The sequence below is a fragment of the Cygnus olor genome, chromosome 9 (assembly GCF_009769625.2).
Source record: "Cygnus olor isolate bCygOlo1 chromosome 9, bCygOlo1.pri.v2, whole genome shotgun sequence".
Classification (NCBI taxonomy): Eukaryota; Metazoa; Chordata; class Aves; order Anseriformes; family Anatidae; genus Cygnus; species Cygnus olor.
This window is the reverse complement of record NC_049177.1, coordinates 882,088-904,888: the sequence shown is the minus strand read 5'-3', so window position 1 is coordinate 904,888 and position 22,801 is coordinate 882,088. Positions and strand designations below refer to the sequence as shown.

Sequence of the window (22,801 nt, the reverse complement as noted above, 5' to 3'; positions counted from 1 at the left end):
AATTAGACAAGTAACTTGGCCAGCTATAGTGATAGCAGTGTTCCTCTCCTTGATCACTCTTAAATCATTGCAGAGGTCTATTTAGGGATTGAGACTTTACTGAAATACCTGATGTCAAAGTAAGTCACTATGACCATTGTCCCCATGTGAACACACTTTTCAATAAAGAATTACCTTAGACTCCAGCAGAATGCCTACTACATGCTTTTGCAGATCCAGAAGATGCATTTCCTTAATGGTTTTCCAGGACACTATCAGTATTAAATATATATCAGTCATTATATGTAAATACACATAACAGTTTTAACATAACAGATCCTTCCCTCTGCAGGAAAGAAAAGGAAAATCCATCAAAGAATGGTGCATAGGGAAATCAAATATCAAATGCTTCCTGCTTCCAAACAGAGATGTAATATTCTGCGAATGACTGACCTGGTTCTGACCTTGATCACGGTAAGAAATTTGTTTTGGTAGTCTGCTGTAGCCAGCAACCTGCAGAGCAGTTTGGGAATCCTACCAGAGGGAGTTCTCAATGCTGTAGTTAAAAAGCACATTTGTTTATGTGGAGATACTATTGCAGATATGGTATTGCAATAATATATTTAAGATTGCTTGACAAATACTTTAAAAGAAAGCTAGATAATTAAATACATAAGCATGAAAGGCTTCTTGAAGATAACATAAGGTGAGATGTAACACTCACTGCTGTGATTCCTGTAACAAAGGCAGCATTAGAACAACATTAGTGGTTTTACTTATAGCCAGACAACAAATTCAAATAAATTTTTCTCACTCCATTTATGCACTGTTGACCCCAGGTACTGCAAAGGTCAGAGAAAAGTTCAGCTTTCTGTAAAAAGCACTAAGTGTACATATTACCTTCATATAAAGCATGAGAAAATACTGGGAAGCTGAACAGAGCATAAACATTTTAATGTTTAACAGACAAGTTCATTTTAATTTTTGCATTGTGTAACTTGTTTCTGCTTTCCATGAAAAAGTTTAAATTAAAAAATGTTCAAAGTACAAAATTCCATTACTTTTCATTTGAAGATGTTTGATACTGGTTAGATATAAACTGAGTAAATATTGCAAATAAGTACCTTTTAGGACCCTTAAATGTGATTACTACGTGTCTGAAGTCATTTTTCCCCTCAGAACCAGGGTTTTGTTATGTGGTGTGACAAAATATACAAGAAGCATGATCCTGCAATCTTTGTCCTCCCGAAATTCATTGCTTTGAAAGAAACGTAGGGAGGCAACATCAGAACTCAAGATAGTCGGGTAACATATGTCAGTAATAAATTACACCATTCACAGACATCCTGAAGCAAAGCTGATGCTCAGCTAGTGGCTTGAGCAGACCTGAGAACCAAGAGCAAAAAAGAAATGATGCTGCTCAGAAAATATACAGAAAAGATGGGTAACCAACAGCAAATATCTGCGGAAATCTGAAACTTAGAATAAGTAAGAGTTCAAGTGGTCTACAGACTTTCAGGTAAGATCAAGCAATTAAACAAAAAGCCCAAACTACTAGACCAGTTTTATTGACACAGTGCCCCTCTAACAAGGATGCTTCAATCCTTTTTCATGCAAACACTGGCACACTGCCACTCTGCCACTGTACACTGTTCCGTCACTTGGAAACTCTAACATGCACCCCAACAATAGAGAAGAGCTCTGTAGAAATACTCAGCCAACAACCTATAGTAGAGTCTTCGTTCACCACTGAAATCACCAAATTGTCTGGGGAGCAAATGCAGACAAGAGCTGCCAGCCAGGATGAGCTGGCTCAAGAAAAGGAGGACACTGTGTTGGTTCATTGCTGGAGATGTTCCATGCCTAACATAAGGACGCATAGCAGTGCTTCTGCTGGGGGACGTGAAGGACACCCAGAGTGATTTTAGCAGTTGGAGGCAGCACAGCTCTAGCTGGCTGATGCCATGAAGACTGAGCAGGAAATGTGAAAACTCTCCCTGTGTGGAGATGAAAGGGCACAAGAAAAAGAACTGCAAAAGGTTGCATTTGTTACACAGGTATGAAAAGGCACCAATAACCAGAAAAAGCTTTTGTGGCTTCACAAAAAAAGGTGGGAATCTTACCTCAGCATAATGGTAATTATGTATAAGGCATAATGCATTCTCAGCTCCAGTGTGATGGTGTTTATATTTCAGGTTTAGTGTGATTTTAACTTTAGTGGGTTGGTGATTAAGTTTAAGGTATATATGAATAATACATAGGGAGTGAAAAGGGCAATATTATGAACAAAAGAAGTGAAATAACCAGTTGGAGATGTTGTTGCAGAACTCTGAAAGTGCAAGCTTCCAGATGTTTATGTTCACCAGCTTAAAAGATTAATGAGAATACTAAAGATTTATACCCACCCCCTGGAGCAGAATACAAGTAGGGTTTTCTAGGCATGAATCTGGCCACTTCCTGAAAGAGGCAATTTTCCAGGTTCAGTGTGGTTGAAGCTAACTGGCCTGCAATTAGCTAGACTCAAAACCATTTAAATTCAGTCCTGACTAAACCTCGAGGGAAACTTGCTGTGCTGGCACATAAGACATTTTAACCTTCGGAACAATTTCATGGCATAAATAACATTTTTCTGTGTATTGGATTCTTGGATTAGCAATGATTATGGAGACTGCACTATCTTTCAAGCTCTAAAGCAGCTTCCAGAGCAGAGAGATAAAACACAAAAGACAATATCTGGACACTTTGCCTACCACTGCCTGCACTTACAAACTTTTTTTCCCCTCCTCACTGTTACTCTGGCATTCTTCACAACTAAAATTAAATAACAAAAATGTCAACCAAGATCCATCATCCAACACCAGAAAATAAGCCTTCCATCACAGGAATTCAATCAGTCCACCTAATCTGAAACACCGTGTAACAGTTATACAAAGTGGCACCAAAAAGCAGGAACTGATGTCATACTCGCTATTCCTACCCTAGCCAAGACAATCCCTTACCAAAAACTAAGCCTACGCTTCCATACCACTGCTACATTTACTGTCATCACAGAACATTTTACAATAACTAGTTTTTCTTGACTGGCTGGCTGCCATTAGGTAATGTAATAGCATTCACTTCTGGATATTTCTGTTCTGGGGAATGAACCATCCAGCTTTTGATGATTCACACTTGCCTGTTGACATTCATGATGAATGCACTTCCTTCACTCTGTGAAACACAGAAACACCAAAATCATTGCTTCAACAGGCTAAGCCAATATTGAAAGTTTTCCCCTTCACAAAGGGATCTCAGTCATTAGCACCCCTCTCTAAAACAGCATCATTTTCCTATTACCCACCATGGGTTCATGACCATGACATCCATATAAATCACTTACCACTTCCAGTAAACCCCTCCTATTTCCAAGCCAAAGCGACACAAGCAAAGCCTCCAAATCAGCTGTTTTCTGGTCAAGGCTCAGAGCTACCCCATGCCTCCCCCTCCAATAACCAGTCAAGCAAGCCCAGATGCAGCCTGTTATAGCCCCCATGCATGAGTGGGGCTGTGCCCCACAGGTGTTCAGCTTTCTGGGTGAGTGCTGCCATTTACCCTTCATGGGCAGTATGGGGATATTGAGAGCTGAGAACCTTCTTGAGCCGTGTTCAGAAGTTAATACGTTTCAGAGTATAAAGTGTGCTGTGGGTTATCTCGAAATTTTTGAGGTACTACCACAGCTGGCTGTCTATTAATATAACCCTTTATCTACAACTGGAAAGAAAACCTTTCACAAATTCACCTCCCTGCATTTACTTTTGCTGACCTAAGGCTGCCTTGCTAAGAGAGAGCAATGAGTTTTGATAGCTCAATGGCTTGTTATCATGTCAGAGAACTAATGGTCATCCATTACATGGATGACTTTTATACACAACCTGATGTGCAGAGATACTGAGCAGAAATGCTCACTGAGAATATACTCTGATGTTGCCCAAAATATCCAAACTTGCGTAACTGCAGGTAATTTCTGAACTGTCAAGGATGGGTCAAAATTCAAGTTGATTGTACAAGACATTTTTACAAGTTGACTTTGCCCCAGATATGTGTTTTAAACACTCCTATACTCCAAGGAGAACAAGGCTTGGATGCTGTTTTGGGAGGAAGCAGTAAATCAGTATTTTTAAGTGGGACATGGCGCTTTCAAAAGTCACTCCAGATGCTCCATATTTACTCATCTTAGAGGCATTGCTTTAGCAGTTAATGTAGGTTGGAGTAGTTCTGCAGCAGCTCCTGGTAGGCTGAATGCAATGTGTGTGTGTGCCATCAACTCTCCTGTCAACTCTTTGTTCTCTGAGAATGAGAGACTTGGCCATAGCTAATGCAAATGCCCAAAGAAAAGTGTTACAAAATTCAAACCCAGAGCACTACATATGTATCTCACAGCTTCTCCATAAGAAATCAGGCTTGGTTTAGTTAGACTAACTAATTAACTCCAAAACAGTATGAGTTTTGTTGTATCAAAGCTGTTTCCTGCAGAGCTATTTGGTACGCCTACATTATGCTCTAAGCACCTCGGTACCAAGATTTTATTATACAAAGGCCAGTGTTAGCCCTGAACATGTCCATACATTGTTACAGCCGAATACCTGCCTGAAATAGCCCTTCTGAAATCTGGTAGCTACCAAAAGAGTGTTTCCATATGGGCAGTTCGATGGGTGTAACCTGAGTGGACTTCACAGATGCCTGATGGATCTGACTGCCTTTGAGACAGCATACTCCTCCTCCACCTCCTGCCAGGCAGCACTGGGGCTGAACATATATTCCACTGTCATGGGTAGAGCAGGTATATTTTCTCAGGCCCTGTGTGGTAGGAGACCAGCTGCACTTGCTGACTCCTGAGAGCAGCTTCTGTCTTGTTGCACTTGAGTTAATACATGGAGCATTCCTGAGCAGTCACTGCATCCATGGCCCAAGTAATTCACAATCCAGCTCACTAAAAGCTGGCCACATCAGCGTTCAAAACACCATTTCTACTCAGGTAAACAGAAAAGAGGCAGCAGCCAATAGATGTAGCAATAATTTCCCACATAGTTATTAACACGCATATATTGGTTGATAATGAAAAAAAAAAAAAAAAAAAAAAGAATAACGATATAGCTTATTTCTTTCATTAATACTGTTTTATTTAATAATTTCTGTGAAAGCGTTTGATGCCAAGCACCAGGATATCAGATCAGGTCACCATATAAAATTAGTTTGACATGACTGCTTTTAAAAAAGCAGGCTTTTTAAAGATATCCTCCTTCTCAATGTGAAGTTAGGGATGTAGGAATCACTAGATGAAACTATAAAAGTACACCTTACGCACTAAAACAAACTAGATTATCATCAAAGTGTTTAGTCTGGTCTTACAAAATATGTAAGAATTTACTATTTCATTTTTCTTTGTTTTTCTTCTCCTCATGAGGAAAGATAATCTTTGTAGACCTGTCTCATGAAACCATGTCCATAGTTTAGAGACTTCATTTACAAACTTCTTTGCAACTTCTGAATTGTTGATGTTGCTGAAGACAACAGACACTGTGACACCAGCGGTACGCCCACATCCAAGTGCACCCCATCTGGCACAGGTTGAGGTGCCAGTTGCCATGAAGACCCTGGTTCAGGCGCCAGCTGTGCTTACAGGCTGCTGTGCTTCAGCTAATACATCCTGTGAGAGGCTGCCAAGTGCAGCAGTGAATACTGCTCGGGTAATGAACTTAAACTCTGTTTGGCAAGCTATATAACACAGGACTGCCTTACAAGATAAGATCATCACCAACTCACAAATCTAGCCACTACATTCACTTTTACAGCGTAGGCATTCCTACAGTTCAAAACCTGGCCTGACAGATACCAATCATTTTCTTGATATAAATTCAGCTCGGGGACTAATCTAGGAAAAGGAAACTTTGGAAAACTTTTGACAACTTTTTAGATTCAGTGAACCATTAGTCTGTTGCTCTAGTTTAAAAAGTAATAAGACAATTTTAGAAACCACTCAAGCACTAGGCATGGGTTGGATCTGTCCAAGTTTCTTCATCTTTCTCATTCAGAATACATACATGCTCTAAAACATACACCATACTCTAAAAACACTGTTATATGATCACTCTAATATCAACTTTAAAAAGGCTTTTGTTTGCTGATTTTTTTAATTTTATTTACAGCAAAGTTAATGTTTCAATTATTTGTAGTTATGTGTAGTAGTTGTCTATTTGGTAAAGTATAACTGAGATTGTTACAGGACTTTTAGATTATAAGCAGGATATCTATGATTAAAATATATTCTTTACAAGTTGTTTTTTTTTTTTTCCTTTTAGTTATATTTCACTTTCATCTGATGGAGAGTAAAAGATAAAACAAGCTTTTGGTGTTTACTGTACATCTGGAGTATAAAAAAAGCACAGTATGAGGAAAGGATACTCCATGAAACACTATTTCAGAAACATTCGCAGTCAAAATTTCAAAAATAGCAAGATGTTAGATAGATAATTAAAATGTCTTCCAGGTCTAAACCATAGGGAGCTTGAGTTTTAATCATGTAGAGTATATTCATGAGAAGTTTTCTCTTTTATCTACATGATCAGATTTTGATGCTTTCTTTTAGGAAGAAATAAGATCCTGGTCTGGAGCACAAACATTGTTACATTTCGTGTGTATTGGCAAAGCTCACAGAATTGAGTGCTTGAGTAGAAATCCCTTTTCTGTTTACCTTTTCTGTGAGAGGGATCTGCAAAAAAGTTCAGGCTCTGTCTCCCCTCTGAGCACAACTGTCCCCTCTGGATCAGTCGGGCTGGAAAGCGGCAGCATGGAGGAACCTTTCTGCAAGTGACTTGGTGCCTACGCAGCAATGTCACCAGAGAAGAACCAAAGCCTTGTTTTACTGTAAGCCAAAGATCTAGCCTTGAAAGGCTTAATAAAAAGCCTGCTGAAATAACAAGGTAAATATTATTTACAGCGGACATTTCTGCTGTGAGGCCTTCACTGAGCTGTAGAAAAACTAGAATGAGCTTAGTGGGGAAAAATAAGATTAGCCATTTTTTCATAGCTAAGAAGATGGTTTCACGGCTAAAGCAATTCACTAATCTTATTTTCTAATTCTACCACATCTTTTGTTAACTCATTTTTCATCTTGTAGCCTCTATATAACCATAACGTTTAAATAATGTTACATTTGTATCTGAACCATCTTCATCTCTGCCTAGTCAGATCTAGTTATTGAGTAGTATTTTAAAAGCTACTGCAATTTTAAGGAACAATTTAGATCTAGGCTATGCTAAGAGAAAAGAAAACACATCAGTGCCAAATTAGGCTCTGATGAAGCTCTTGATCACTTTCTCTTTTCCTGACAAAAACAGAAGGTACTAGCAATGCTGAGAAGGCCTGTGTCCTCGATGAACAGATGTTAATAGCAAAGAGCATCTTCCTCATGTTGAGTTGCCAAAAGAGAAGAAGAGGGTTTGCAGCCATTGATAATGATACCCATATATCATGCATGCTAAATCATGACTAAATAATTAAAATCTGTGCATGATATGTGTTTCAGGTGAGAAAAGCCAGTTTTAGTGGTCAGAGGAAGTGAAATGCAGCTTCACAAAAGTGATCATCATTGAGCATACAGAGCGTTGCAATGCGCTCAAGGAAAATTAAACTGGAAAAAAGGCAATCAACTGTGAGTTTCTTATTCAGGAATTGGAGATGGTGATTCTGGGGATGTTTGCCTTTCAGTTATTTTGATGCATTATCTGAATACGCACAAATGGGTGGAGAGAGTGAAAGGAGGGCTGTAACACACAGAAAGTTTTCCCAGGCAAGGCTGGTGGCCAAGCCACGTATGCTGCCTCGTGTCACCACACAGCCTCTGCTCCTCAGAGGTTAAACCACTGATATTTCCTGCAGTGAGGGAAGAATCTGAGCAGAGGCAACTGTAGCCCTTTACAAATGCTACACTCTGTATTGTCCATAGTCTTCATTTTACCAGCTCTGTGCTTCAGGAGCACTGGAGCAATGGTAAAGCCCCAAACCTGCCCAAGAACACCTTGCCTGGCTCCCAGGCTCCTTTTTGTGCCTCACACCAACACAGAGACTCCCTGCACACATCTGTGTGCAGAAACAGAGGTGAAGGTTTCGTTTCCTGAAGGATGCCCACATGCTGCAGCCAGCTGAACTCACCAAGACCCATGCAGAGAGCATCTTATCTCACATCTCATAAAATGAGGGCTACAAAGGCAGGGCAGCTTTGTTAGCTGTCACGCAGACCTTTCCTTCAAAGACCAGGGTGGGAGGGAAACTATTATTCAAAACATGAAGGAAGTGGTTGAAATTAATTTTTCCTCCCATCCATTTCTAGAAATTGATCAAGTGGATTTTGAGGAATGTGGGAATATACCTGCTCTGTGAAAAGTGTATTCACTTGGAGCATTAATAGCTAAAGTGTAGCAGTGTTTTGTCTTGAACAAACTAAAACTGAATTCACTGGATAAATTTGCATAAGCATATGTTGTAAAAACATTGAGAAGTATGGCAATAAGAACATATTAGAAAATAAATTAGGAACTTACCTAGCAATAAATGGCTATTTCCTAGGAAGAACGTATGTGCTGGACTCACATACATTTTCTGAGATTAGTACTCTTTGAAATTAATCTAAATTATGAAGGGAAAAAGAAGCTACATCTGTATGTCATGATATCATAGCAATCCACCTGTTTCAACCAGTTCTAAGCTCATGAACATCAACATTACATGGAACATTTAATTTTCAAAAAAAAATTTAAACTAAAAACTGGAGAGAAAATTTTAATTTGTTTTGCAATTAATTGTTCAAAAGGCAATACTGAGAAAAGTGAGCTTTGTTTTCCAAGTACAGCCGTGGTGCCCTGATATTAATTGCAAAATAAGTACAATAATACAAATCATATATTTCCAATGATCCTCATTTTCTCTTCATACTTTTCTATTATATTCATCCTCTTAAAGCACTAAAGAGTCAGACAGCAGATGCATGCCTATTTTAGTATTTATTTTTTAACCAAGGCACTCTTTTCCATGAACACACACTCCAGAGAGTTTGTGCAGGTTAAAACCAATGTATTTCAGTTATAGCAGGAAAATTCTAATTTTGTAATTGTTTTCTACAGTGTAGTATTTGACTAAGGCATGGACAAATAAGGCATATTTCTGAGGCTTCTGGGACTTTCTTCTATATTCTATTTCTTGCTTCACCTCCAATAACCTTACACTCTGTAGTGTGCTCCAGCTTAATGATGTAATTTAATCTAAGATTATTCTTTCTGTACAACTGTGGTAGTAGTCAAAGACCGTGGCCAAAGAATTATTAGAGTTAAAATAGCAGCAAGACATCAACAGAACATCTGACAAAGTGTTCCTAAATGGTGTGATGTTTAACTAGTTATCCACTTGTTGCATCTTCATGAGAAACCAAAAAGGTTCTTACAAATGGCTGAATTGAAATATACTTGTGGGACAACAGGTAGTCATCCATACCAGGAGATACGAATAGTTCAGAGGGATGTGTTTCGGTTCTCCTTTATGTCACTTGAAATGTGTCTATTGGCTTTAGCAGGCAATGGAGAGAATGCCAATGGAGTGACAGTACATGAGGAGTCTTCCAAGTAGAATCAAACAGAAATAAAGGAATCTATCCTTTTTCTGCATTATTTAGCTTTTTGTCTTTTACTCTATACTTACATTTTTCCCCATTCTGGTAGGGTTTCGTTTTTGTGTTGTTTTTTTTTTTTTTTTTTTCCCTGTAAGAGTCACTACTTAATTTAAATATTTCTTAGCAGTAATAGATGGAGGCTTTATTTTATACTCTTGCCCCAAACTGAAGTTATTTCACTTAGATGTATCTGCATTGTTAGAATACTAAATTGCTTTTTAGAACTGTATAAAGTAACCATTAGGTTGGACTGCCAGTTGAAGCTGAATCTGAAAAGCATAAAGGAAAAAAAGTATACCAAAATCCAGACATTGCAGATTATAGTTTTCAGCAATTGTCCTTCTAAGAGGTTTGTGTATGTGTGTGGGTAAACACCAAAAAGAAAAAAAAAAAAATAATAAAAAAAATTTATGACACGTTTGAGAGTCATAAAGCAATTATTTCGTGTACAATAACAACTGTAAAGTCTCTAGACAAAATAAGTAAAATGGAGAAGAGTATATTAGTACAAGCATATTTTGCTGACTAAGAAAACACTCTTAATTGTAGAGAAAGGAATCTTTTAAACTAACATGACAAGGTACATGAAAAAATTAATATTATACGCTACTGTTATTTTTAGTAAGTAGCTTAGGTTGATATATTCATTTAGGTAATTATGTACCACAATATTAGTAATTCAGAGTTAAATTGAATTAGGAAACACAGAATAAATTGAAACTGTAGTCATATTTCTTTCTTACTGTGTAACGAACAGAGATGTATTGATGTAAGTTCTAAGTGTACTACATAAGTTAAATTCCCTAGACTGCAATTTGATCAAAAAGCATTAGACATTTACTTAGGCTATAATAGGTCCTTGCCATTGGATGGCAGTAAAATTCTACATCAATCACTACAAGCAAAGTGAAGCTAGGAAAACAATAAGATTTTTCCTTTTTTATTTAAGAGTAGAAAGCTTGAGAGGGGGATGGTGATGCCTTAAATGCTGTGATAAGCACTAATATTAAAATGTTTCCTTTTTCTATGTTAAGAGCATTTTAGAAATAGTAAACTCAATTTTCTATTATGTGGAAAATCCTTTATTTTTTTCTTAAAAAGAAAACCCAAGCATATTGAAAAGACACAATACAAATACCCTCTATTTATTGCTACTTAACTATCAGAGGTTTTTATATAGATGTTTTGTTTACTTTTTTACTCAATGTGATTTGTTAAATTGTGTACAATATGCAAATTATTTTTTCAGTAATCAGCCTGCTGCAGTAGCATTGTAGAATATTACTTCTTTTCTTTTGCATCTTATATTATTATTGCTAATACTGTGACCTCCCCAAAAGAATCACATTTTCAATAAGAAAAAATCAAGTTCTTTCTGTATGTACACATGAAAACGGCAGAAGAACACGAAAATATTCTTTGTATGGAGAGAGCCTTTTTATGCAGCAATTGCATACCATGGGTCATATTTTGCCACCTTTGCTCATGCTCATTCTAGGATCAATACCCAGTCAAGTTTCTGGAAACCTAGCCTATGAAAGAATTAAGTTTCTGTAAGGTGATGCACACTGAAGATAACCATGACATTTAAACAAAATGAGCATATTTATCACTATGCCTTGACCTTGACTAGCAAAGTCAAGATTTAGACCAACAGTAAGTACAACGTATTTCTTTTAATTAATACTAACAAATAATAAAATGTGATTACCATGTTCTTAAGATACTTGTTATATAAACTACACATTAAATAAAGTAAAAAAAAAAAAAGATTATCTATCAAATTATCTTCCAAAATTATTTTACTTTTTATAACTCCTACCAAAAATATTATTAGGAGGGTTTCAAAAACACATGTGCAACATAGTTTCACTTTTAAATGTGGGAGTCCTAATCAATGAAAATCACTAGAAATATTCTGAATACAATTACTTTTACATTAACTGCACTGGTTTTGGATTAAGCCCTTTTCATATTAAAAATAGATTTTATGTGGTTAGCAAATATACAGAATTATACATTTATAAGATTGAATTAAATAGACCAAGAAATGTGTTCAGCATATGGTCTTATATGAAGAAATATAAATTCTTATGTCTTCATTTAGTGTTTTTAAAAAAATTGTTATAAATTTAGTATGTTGAATTGCAATCTAAATGGCCATAAAATGAGTCAACTGTTTTTCACAATGTATTCAGGGTGGTCTAACTAAAACTAAAGGCCATTAATCAGGATTTCCTGGGATCAAACCACAGACTCCCTGGCAATTTATTCACTCACTTTATGTTTAAAGTCTGTTAAAAGTTTATAGCTTTTCAAAGATCATATTAGGCATTAAAATTTGGAAGTCATGTCACAACAACCGTTATGGGAAAAAGAGAGAAAATGGCTTATCACTAACTCTTTCTTATAAAATAATTTGTAAAACGTACACAATGGAACAATATTAAACTGGTTTTTTTTGCTTGTTTGTTTTTTTATGACAGTGACTGTAAAGCAAAGCAGTGCTATAAACTTGGTAATACAGTCAGTTTCACTCACAAGGACTTTTAAGTACAATGCCCCAGAACTGAAATAAGAAATCCCTACAAAAATATTTCCACACACACACACATTAAGGCCATGATCCTGAAATGTACTATCAATTTTAGGGGCTTGAGCAGTCACTGATAAGTCAGTTGAATTACTCATATATTTAAGATAAGCGTGTACTATCAAGATTTTGTTGTTGAAATCCCCCAAGTACATGGGACTAAATCTCCAGAGGTCCAGAACACTATAAATTTGCTTATATTCAGTGAGATTGAACAGCCAGCAATTAGTTGTTCATATTCTTCCCACATTTGATTTTAGTCCAAAAAGCATCATTAAGACCCATGAGGAGAATTTCTTGTGGTGTTCAGAATTCTTCATGCATCAGAATTTGAGATCCTTGGCATTTCACAGAAGGGGTTTGGTGCCATACAAGATCAGACTGCATCTGAAATAAAATTCACAGTGCTATTTTATGTAAAATAAACCTGTCAAAAGATCATATTCTTCTAGAGGCTTGTATTGAGCCTGCATTTCCTTACTAGCAAGAAAATTGACAAGCTACTGCATCATAGCTAATCACCCTCAGTAATATAAATGAAGTCTGTGTAATAACTAATGGCCTTTCAACTGCCGTGCAGACATGTCTATCCAGTATCTGATCTTACTTAAAGCATTCTCCAATCCCATTCTACTTTTCAAATCCTACCTGCTATCTTATTAAAAAAAAAAAAAAAAAAAAAAAAAGGAGGGGGTGTGTGACAGTGTGAAAGTTTCAGTCATCTTCAACCTACACTTTGGAAGCGTGCTTTAGCTTTGCAAGAAGAAAATACTAAATTTACATTGTCAAAAAACTTGAAGAAATACAATGAAATGACTACGTATGCACAGTGTGCTCAAAATATTTAGCACAAATGAAGTGAAAACAACTTCTACGGTCTTTTTTTGTGTACAATGGCCAGCTGCGCACAGAGTAGCTGAACCTAAGAACTGCACACTTTTAATAAAATACTGTAGCATATACACTTTTAAAATTAAAAATGTACATTAAAATAAAGACTTGGGTACCTCAGTAAATAGAACAACGCACAGACAGCAACAGGGTTATACTGACTAATACTAATGACTAGGAAGCGTAACTGCTTGTTGGTTATTATTTTGTTCTCCAAATTAAATTTCTTGGCATCCAGATATTCAAACCACACTAAGTGTGCTCTGTGGACAAGGGATGGGAAGGTGTGGGGAGAGTGGTGGAAAACCACTAGTAAGATATCCTAAAGGAAAATGAAAATTTCAGAGTTGGATGAGTTGTGGACATCTGACTAATAAAAAATTGGTGGAAGCGGACTGGGAAAAGTGTGCAGAGAGCCAAAGAATAAAGCAGTACGGCAGGAAGTTAGAGAGTCAATAAGGTGGACGAAGTCTAGTGTTGAAATGTCAATGAGTCATCGCAGTGGGGAGGCAGCTGGATTGCAGGTGCTGAGCTCAGGGAACTATGGCAACACCAGCAGAGAAGTTTTTCTGAATGTCAGAATTTAGTACCATCATCAAAGTGCAGGGCTGGCGTAAGGTAGGTGCTGAGTGCTTCTGTTAGCACTCCTACTTTTCCCCTGTGCTGGCAGAGCTTCCTACCAGGGAGCCAAAGGATTTTAGTCTTCCCTTCCAAATAAAAAAATTAAACACAATTTCCACAAACTCTCAAAAAAATTTGTCCAGCAATTATTATTATTTTTTAATTGTTGAATTTTAAAAGAGTTACTTATATCTCAAAACTCTTCTTATCGTAAAGAATTTGAAATACAATTATGTCTTGATGTAACTGTACTAACAGCAAACTAACTCAGGACATTACTGCTAAAAAGAGAAACTCTCATTTTGCTCCTTCAGACTTATATCTTTAAAATAGGTATCTAATTTACTGCTCTGCTCAGTGTGGCAATGTGCAATTTCCTATGAAAATCTCAGCCCAAGACACATTGGATTGAGTAGATATTCATTCACTTTTCATGGAGACTGGGTTCTAGAGAACTGAAACATACACTCACCTTCTATGATTTAGTAAGTCACTGCATTGACTGGTAATATACCACTTTTATTACCTGAAGAATAATACCAGCTCAAATTTTGGGCACACCACCTTGTGTCAATCAGAATAGAAAAATCTTATATTGACCAACACTTGAAAAGGGATCTGAGTAAGCAATGACTAGCTGAAAAAGTCAAATTGAAGTTTTCCTTGTGCAGGAGCATGTCATTAATATATTTTTAATGCCCAAAACTGGTCTTAGTCTTACAAAGCTTTGTTGTCTGTGCAAAATCCAGTACAGAAACCCAGAAGGAATAGAACTGATGTGTTGATTTAATTCTGTAAGATTATAATCATCTTCTCTTCCAAGTACTGCAATATCAGCTCAGACCAAAAGAAGCAGTCTGCAACTTTTTGAAGAAATTGAGATTATTTCCTAGTCTCTTCTGTACTTTTTGATGCCATAAACGCTCCCCCCAAGGGAATCAAGAGGCTGAAACTTTTATGTTAGGTCATTAAGTTGGGCAGTATGGGTGATCTGACTTGATAAATGCTAATTATCAGTGTCTTCTTTCATCAGTTTAAGCATTTGCATACACAGAAGACTTCCAAAACACAGACAAGTTTTGCTCACGTTTGGAGAGGAAGTGTGAAGGATCTGTACTTCCAAATGGGTCCCAGTGCTAATGCAGGATGTACATTCCTTCAGTCAAACAACAGACACAAAATTATGCCAAGAAGTCATTAGCTATAAAATAAGTAGCAGGAATCAGGTTCTAAAAATAGATTGTGAAGACAATCAAGTAATTCAGAAACTGTGATACCCTTACTTGAAACACAAATAATTACCAAAATAGTAAAAACAACTTGTAAGAATCTATATTTCAAGAATTAACAATTCTGCGCAGAAACAAAGAAATGCAAGTCATCTACAAGAGCACTCCCTAGAAGCAGTTCTTTTTGTAATTAACAAGAATCAGCTACAGACTCTCTCCAAAGGATGTCTCCAGTAGTGGATAGTGTCTGGCAGCAAGGGTGCACCATGTATCTGCTCAGCTCTTCTCTGCCCTGCAAGGATGCCCTTTTGCTTTTGGTGTGCCCCAAAGCACCAGGTATGTGACTGCAGATACCTGCAGCTACCACACAGCCCTCTTCAAGGGGATTAAGCGTGTCAATTAGACCATTGGTTGCCAATGAATTCTTTCATTTCCTGAGCACAGACTTCCATACATAAGCAAGTCCCAACTTAATTTCAAGTCATGATTAGTTTTTGACAACATTTAAGATCTCTGAATTTGTATTTATTTTGAGGCTCTTGATATGCAAATCACTTATGCTAAATTCTGCAGCTTTGACTCAGTTTAGATTATCAGTGTTTACCTGCAAATATTTGAATAAACACAAGTGAGACCATCCTTTTACAACCCTTTTAAGATCAAAGAGTCGGTATTCTGCCTTTGAGGCTTGTCAGTTTAAAACCTGCACTAACAATTAAAGGATTCCCCCTCCTCCCTTTCTGCTGTCTTCTCCCCCAACCTCAAATCCAAGAATGAAAAGATTCCACCCTGCAAGAAATGTCCAGCTTTATACCAGAACTTCTCAGTAATGAGTAAAACTGCGCTGTTCTGCAGTATTGTTTCAATGCTCTTCTGTTTAATGGGCTCCATCCTGCATGGCTAAAACCTCATGATGAAAAAAGGGCTCAGGAGAGATCTAAGCTTCCATTAAAATTAGATTTATTTAGTGCCATTTCACTAGGAATACCCCAGGAATTTTTCCCAGGGTAGTTAATATCAAAACACCATAGGAATAACACTGTATGTGTGAGTAAGTGTTAATATGCTTACTGCTGACATCCTTCAGTCCAAAAGATGAAATTTTCTGCTCCTTGGATAGGTAAAATAGGTTGCCATGTTTTTCATAGGCATACAAATGGGAGGCATTTCTATTGCTTTACACCAGTATTTCTGAGCCATCATGACCTGCCTGACGGGGATGTAGAGACTACAGAGAAGACAGAAGCAGTCCACTTCAGTTTTTTAGGAGAAAGAGGGTATCTTTTGTTTGCTGTAAGAGAATGTTCATTGTCAGTTTTGGAGAATTTATGTTGTTGGTTGTTATTTTTTTATTAAAAAATATTTTTTCAACCTGAAAACATTCCAGAGGAGGATAGAATAATTGGCCATTTCATGGTCTGACAGTTTCTTGACTGGCAGACAGCAATAGCCATTTTTAGCCATGGCAATAAATGTGGAACAATTCTTAGTATTTACTGTACCTTACAAATATGATTACATGATTTTTCTCTTTTAATAATAGCTACCCATACCTATGGGAAGGATGGAGCTATAAATGCTCATGGTCTTGAGGCTGTGCTTCAGCAACCATCTACCACCCACACTTGTCCACCCAAGCTTTTTTCCTTCTGAAAGGGCAAGTAGCAGGACTCTAAAACAATATATTTGTGCAACCACAGAGACAGAAAATAGCGTTTTCTGTGTTATTTCCATGACTGGAGGTGGGTGGGAATGAGCATAAAAACAGGCCATTCTCTAGCTGCCCTAAAGAAAAGAGAATAGTTTTACATGTAGAAATGAGTATTAGAAGTACAAAAATGATAAAATATATAGATGAATACAGCTTGAATTGCTAATGGATTCCAGTTCACTCTAGGTTTGAGATATGGTTCACTGCTTTGCACAGTCTTATGAAGATGTTTTTGTAACTTTTCTAGTGCTGTGCGAAAAGAAAAAAAAAATCTGTTTGAAGGGTATAAATACTTATGTTTTTTGATCTTTTATTTGATAACCAGTATTTTAATTTCTTACCATTGTATCTTGACCATACAGATACAAAATAATTTTCATTACAGGGTATTTCCTATAGTGAAGTGTCTCTGTAAAGATGCATCATAATCATCCTCCGTAGAGGTTAATGTGGTTTCTCTGTGTTGCAGTAACCAGTCTTGGGAAAGTCTCTTGAGGTTTTTCTGTTCCTCTCTGGTTTCTTAAATGGACTTGAGAAATGAAAAGAAACCAGGGTGCTTCTGAGCTGTACCTGGCTATGTGCTGCCGACCTCAAGGTCATTAGCAGCTGACCTAAGGATTCCCATCCAAGATAAGTGAACATAAAGATTATATTTTCACTATAACCTCTGACTTGTGCAGGTAACATGGTAACACCTGGGCTTCTGCATTATTTAAAAATGATTACATTTTCACTGTTCATAAAATCTCCTGGGTTACATACCAGAATTCAGCTAACAGTAAAGGCCTTTGTTATTATAGGCAGCTAGAATACAGGTTTGGTAATTCATTTGACAAAATAAGTACATAATTAATTGCAAACTAAATTAAGATATTAAAAAAAAAATATCTAGAAAGTATGCATCATGACTGATTAAATTTAATTTGTTGCTGTTTAACTGCTTCCTCCCTTATAGTAAATTCTTCACACTGTCTCTTCAGTGACTCTGGTACTCGGTGTACTACTTTTATAATTGTATCAGACTTATAACAGTATGCCCAGCTACTGGCTTATACTAGTGGCTGAAGGGTCATGAAGTAAATTAAAGAGCATGATTAATAATCATAGAATCATCTAAGTTGGAAAAGACATTCAAGATCACCAAGACCAACTGTTAACCTGACCAGCTGAGTCCCATCACTAAACCATGTCCCTTAGTGCCATGCCCACACATCTCTTCATAGAATCTTAGAATCATTAAAGTTGGAAAAGACCTCCAAGATCATCTGGTCCAACCATCATCCTACTACCAATATCACCCATTAAACCATGTCCCTAAGCACCAAGTCCAGCCTTTCCTTAAACACCCCCAGGGGTGGTGACTCCACTACCTCCCTGGGCAACCTGTTCCAATGTCCAACTACTCTTTCTGAGAAGAAATTTCTCCTAATTTTCAATCCAAACCTCCCCTGGTGCAACCTGAGGTCATTCCCTCTAGTCCTATTGCTAGTTATCTGCGAGAAGAGGCCAACGACCAGCTCCCCACAAAGTTCCTTTCAGGTAGTTGTAGAGAGTAATAAGGTCTCCCCTGAGCCTCCTCTTCTCCAGACTAAATAACCCCAGTTCCCTCAGCAGCTCCTCACAGAACTTGTGTTCCAGGCCTTTCACCAGCTTCGTAGCCCTTCTCTGAGCAAACTCCAGGGCCTCAATGTCTTTCTGGTAGAGAGGGACCCAAAACTGAACACAGTACTCAAGGTGTGGCCTCACCAGAGCAGAGTACAGGGGGACGATCACCTCCCTGGCCCTGCTGGCTACACTATTCCTGATACAAGCCAGGATGCCATTGGCCTTCTTGGCCACCTGGGCACACTGCTGGCTCATGTTCAGAAATACCTCTTAAATACCTCCAGGGATGGGGATTCCACCACTTCCGTGTACAGACCATCCCAATGCTTAACCACACTCTCAGTGAAGAAATTCTTCCTGATATCCAGTCTAAACCTCCCATGGCACAACTTGAGACTATTTTCTCACATCCTATCACTTGCCACCTGAGAAAAGAGACCAAAACCCTCCTCATTGCAACCTCTTTCAGGTAGTTGTAGACAGTGAAGAGGTCTCCCGTCAGCCTCCACTTCTCCAGAATAAAGAACTCCAGTGCCTTCAGTTGCTCCTCATAAGCCTCGATTTCTAGTCCCTTCACCAGCTTTGTAGCTCTTCTCTGCACATTCTTGAGCAACTCAATATCCTTCCTGTAGTGAGGGGCCCATCAGTCTCTCCAGTGCTGAGTACAGAGTCACAAACCCTTCTCTAGTCCTGCTGGCCACACTATTTCTGAGGCAGGCCAGGATGCCATTAGCCTTCTTGGCCACCTGGGCACACTGCTGGCTCACATTCAGCCTGCTGCCGCCCAGCACCCTCAGGTCCTTTTCTGCAGGACAGCTTTCCAACCATGCTGACCCAGGCCTATATCACTGCATCGGGTTGTTATGATCCAAATGCAGGACCTGGAACTTACTCTTGCGGAATTTCATACGATGGACCCAGCCCATTGATCCAGCCCACCCAAATCCCTCTGCAAAACGTCCCTGCCCTCAAGCAGATCAACGGTCCTGACTAACTGGGTATCATCAGCAAACATACCCTTAACCAGATCATTCATAAAAATGTTAAATAAAACTGGCCCCCTTGTTCTGGAGAACACCAGTAGTGAGTGGCTACCAATCAAATTTAATTCCATTCACAACAATCCCTTGGACCCAGCCATTCAGCCAATTCGTCACCCAGAGAACTGTATACCTGTATACCTGTATAATATTAAAGTCAGTTGATGCTTTCAGACCTCTAGGACACTGAATATTTGCAAATAAATCAGTCCTAACTCTTTTTCAATGGCAAGTTACATAGTCCAATTGTTTCATCAGTTTGTACTTGAGGAACTAGAAACACTAAGCCAGTTTTCCTCCTGCAAAGCAAAATGCTTACTTTGCATTCTTGTTGATGTTTGAGAAAGACTTGCAGTTGCATAAATAGAATGTTATCAAAATATCGCAAAATAGGTTAAATAGTGAGATACCAGATATTATCGCAACACATTGAAATATTTAACCTGTGATTAAGAGTTCAAAACAACCTCTATGAAAGAGATAACTGTATTTATTGTAGGTATCATTCTGTAGACTGAAAAATACTTGGGAAAATGATTAGATTGCATGAAATAAATTGGCATTCTTATTTCAAAGAGAGAGAGAGAGAACATCATGTGTTAGAAATAAAGCAGAAAACTACATAATGCTTAAGTGGCCTTTTCAAGCCTTGCCCATAATGCCAGTGACATACTGCTCCAGTGGGAATACTAGAAGGAGTTGCATCTCAAAGAGGCTTTATGACTTTTATGTATTTCCCAATCACATAGTGTTCATTAGGACATGTTCTTTAGAGAAGACAACTCAAACATCTCTCCTAATTTTGGCTAAAGAAATAAGCAGTAACTCAGGTGCATACGAGAACTACAATGGAATGTGATTCTTCCTTTTTTATTTGAATAGAATTACCAAATGAATCAATGTACTCAAACGGTAAAAAATACAAGATACTGATATGAAATAGCAAAAGCAGAAAGTGACCACAAATAGCCAATAGGAAGGTTGGAAAACAGAGATCACAGTCAAGTCTCTCAATTACCTTGATGCCTATTTATTCACATGTCTTTACTTAATTATACATGTACATAATCATACATGAGATACAGTAAGTTATCTCAAGGAGAAAGGTGAGGAAAAGTGAAATTACAACTGAAGTAGATTGTTAGGAAAGAAAAGAAAGATGAAGACAAGATGTGCACACACGAGAAAAGACAAGTGTAGGGAGGAGAAAATGAAAGACCAGAGAGTTGAGGATAGAGGGTCTCATAACAAGGGGAAAAGGAAATTAGGTATTTGCTGTTCCTGTGAGTATTTAGTCACAGTCTGGAAAAGTTCTGTGACCAGGCAGGATGTAGGCTCAGAAAATCAAAAACTACTGAATGTCTGGTGAAACACTGATGGATACCGAAGCTTTTGTGGACACCTGAGGTTTGGAGATTTCAAGAAAGATGTGGGGATCTTTATTGAAAGACATTCTGGGGAGACGGAGGAGAAAAGGGAGAATGTGTTTTCTTAGGCTGAAATTGTGAAGGTTTCAAGCCTCATATTGACCAGGAGGAATCATATCCTGGTCAATTCTTGCATCTACCCACATCTACAGCTCCAGACATGGCATCTACTGAGTCTTTGAAGAAGGTCAAGAGTAACACTGTTACGTAAGGCTTTTCTTTATTGGGCAGACCTAGAAATATACTGACTTTGAAAGGCATATATAAAGGAATTAAACAAAGTTAGGACCCTTGCATTTTGTTGTCATTTTCCTTATAGCAAAATATAGGCTATATTAACAAAACTTTAAAATTATAAAATTAAGTAGAAATGAATTTCACAGAATAATTCATGCTGGACAAAATCCAACATTTTTTCAGAAAACTGACATCCAACAACACTTCTGACTTTAACTGCAATTATTTTAAGAAATAAATACCAGCTTTTCTTTACATAGAGATGAATTTCATGTTAATCATAATTTAAACCTATCATGGACATTTAAACCTAATCATAGAAGTCTTCAATGTAGAACAACCATGGAAACTGACAGAGCTGTTCCAGCTCTGGAGGAACTTATTAGCTGCACATGTAGCTCAGCTACATGTGTTAGAACTTCACTGGTTAAATCAGACACATAACATTATGTAGGTAAGTACTCTGACAAGCCTTTAAGTCACCCAACTGCATCTGACTGATAGATGATTTTTCATCTCTCCTGTGCTGTCTTTGGTGGCAATCAGCCATACCTTCAGAGGACTGTTGTTCTTGCAGCTCCTCATGTGGCATCTGACCTTCCTCAGGGACACCCAGGTGAGCAGATTCGGGGTACTCCTTACTTCTGAGGCCACAGCCTGCAAGGAATTACAAAGACTTTCCTATGGCCACGTGTCAGGTTTGACAGGGGTGGTCTGCAGGCAGTACCCACCACCACGCACATCAAGGCTGTACCAACCTGAAAAAAATGTGGAAGGGACTCTAGGACACCAGGTGCCACAATTGGTAAATACTAGCTAAGATCTATTGTAAATCTCTAATAAAATTACTGTCACCAGTTCTACTGCTAAACATTTACCATGATTAAGGAAAAAGTAATGATCATATTGTTTCAATGAGAATATTTTCAGAACAGAAGTTCCAGTATAACAATACATATATTGTTAATAACAATTATGAATATAAGTATCATAATAACATCCAAAATGCACTAATACTTCCAAAAATCTCTTTTAGAGCATTCAGCAGAGAAAAATAGAGTGGACTTGAATGTCAATTGTCTAAAGTATGCTTTTGAACATGAAAGATTTAATAGGGCTTTGATATAGAAAAATAGAAAACTTTACCTTATGTTCTTACTTGAAAAGCTGCAGTGAAAATTTGGCCATTAACCTGAAGGGAATGAGGATGCATATGTTTCAATATATATATAACTATGTTTGCTTTATGAAACAAAGATGTCTATATAGCACCAAACTGAGTTCCAAACACAAAAGATGAATTTCTACTGAGAATTGACATTAAAAAATAGTGAATAGAAATATTTCCATGAAGCTTGGCAGGAATATGTACACTGTAGATGAACAACTGTTTTAACAAATGTTCAATAGAAGAATCCAGAATCCATGAGGAAATAGCATAACTGCTGATGTCTGATTCCATTAGGATCAGGACCAATGCACTACTAAATTATTACAGGATATTTTATAAAAGGTTATTGATGATTTAGTGGCAGGCTAGGTTATGTAGCTTACAAGCTGTCACCTTTAAGGTGAGGCCAAAAGCGAGCCCAAGGATATATTCTAAAAGAAAATGTAACAATTATTATGGCATGTGTGTCAGCAAAGTTCATATGATTCATTGTCCTTCTGGTAATAGGAAAGCTGTCAGTGGGCGCTCTTGGGCATGGTTCAGCTAACTATATAAAGAATGTTCTCTAAAACATTCACCTATGGCTTGCGATTCAGA

The 22,801-nt window shown here is 37.6% G+C and overlaps 1 long non-coding RNA gene across 1 annotated transcript; it reads right to left on the bottom strand.

Moving 5' to 3' along the window:
• Nucleotides 1-12,455: 12,455 nt before the first annotated feature.
• LOC121074750 lies at nucleotides 12,456-22,219 on the bottom strand. Its single transcript, XR_005822525.1, has 3 exons — nucleotides 22,180-22,219; nucleotides 21,586-21,690; nucleotides 12,456-12,659 (listed from the first exon to the last, which is right to left on the bottom strand). It is a non-coding gene; the product is annotated as an uncharacterized LOC121074750 (long non-coding RNA).
• Between the last annotated feature and the right edge of the window lie 582 nt (nucleotides 22,220-22,801).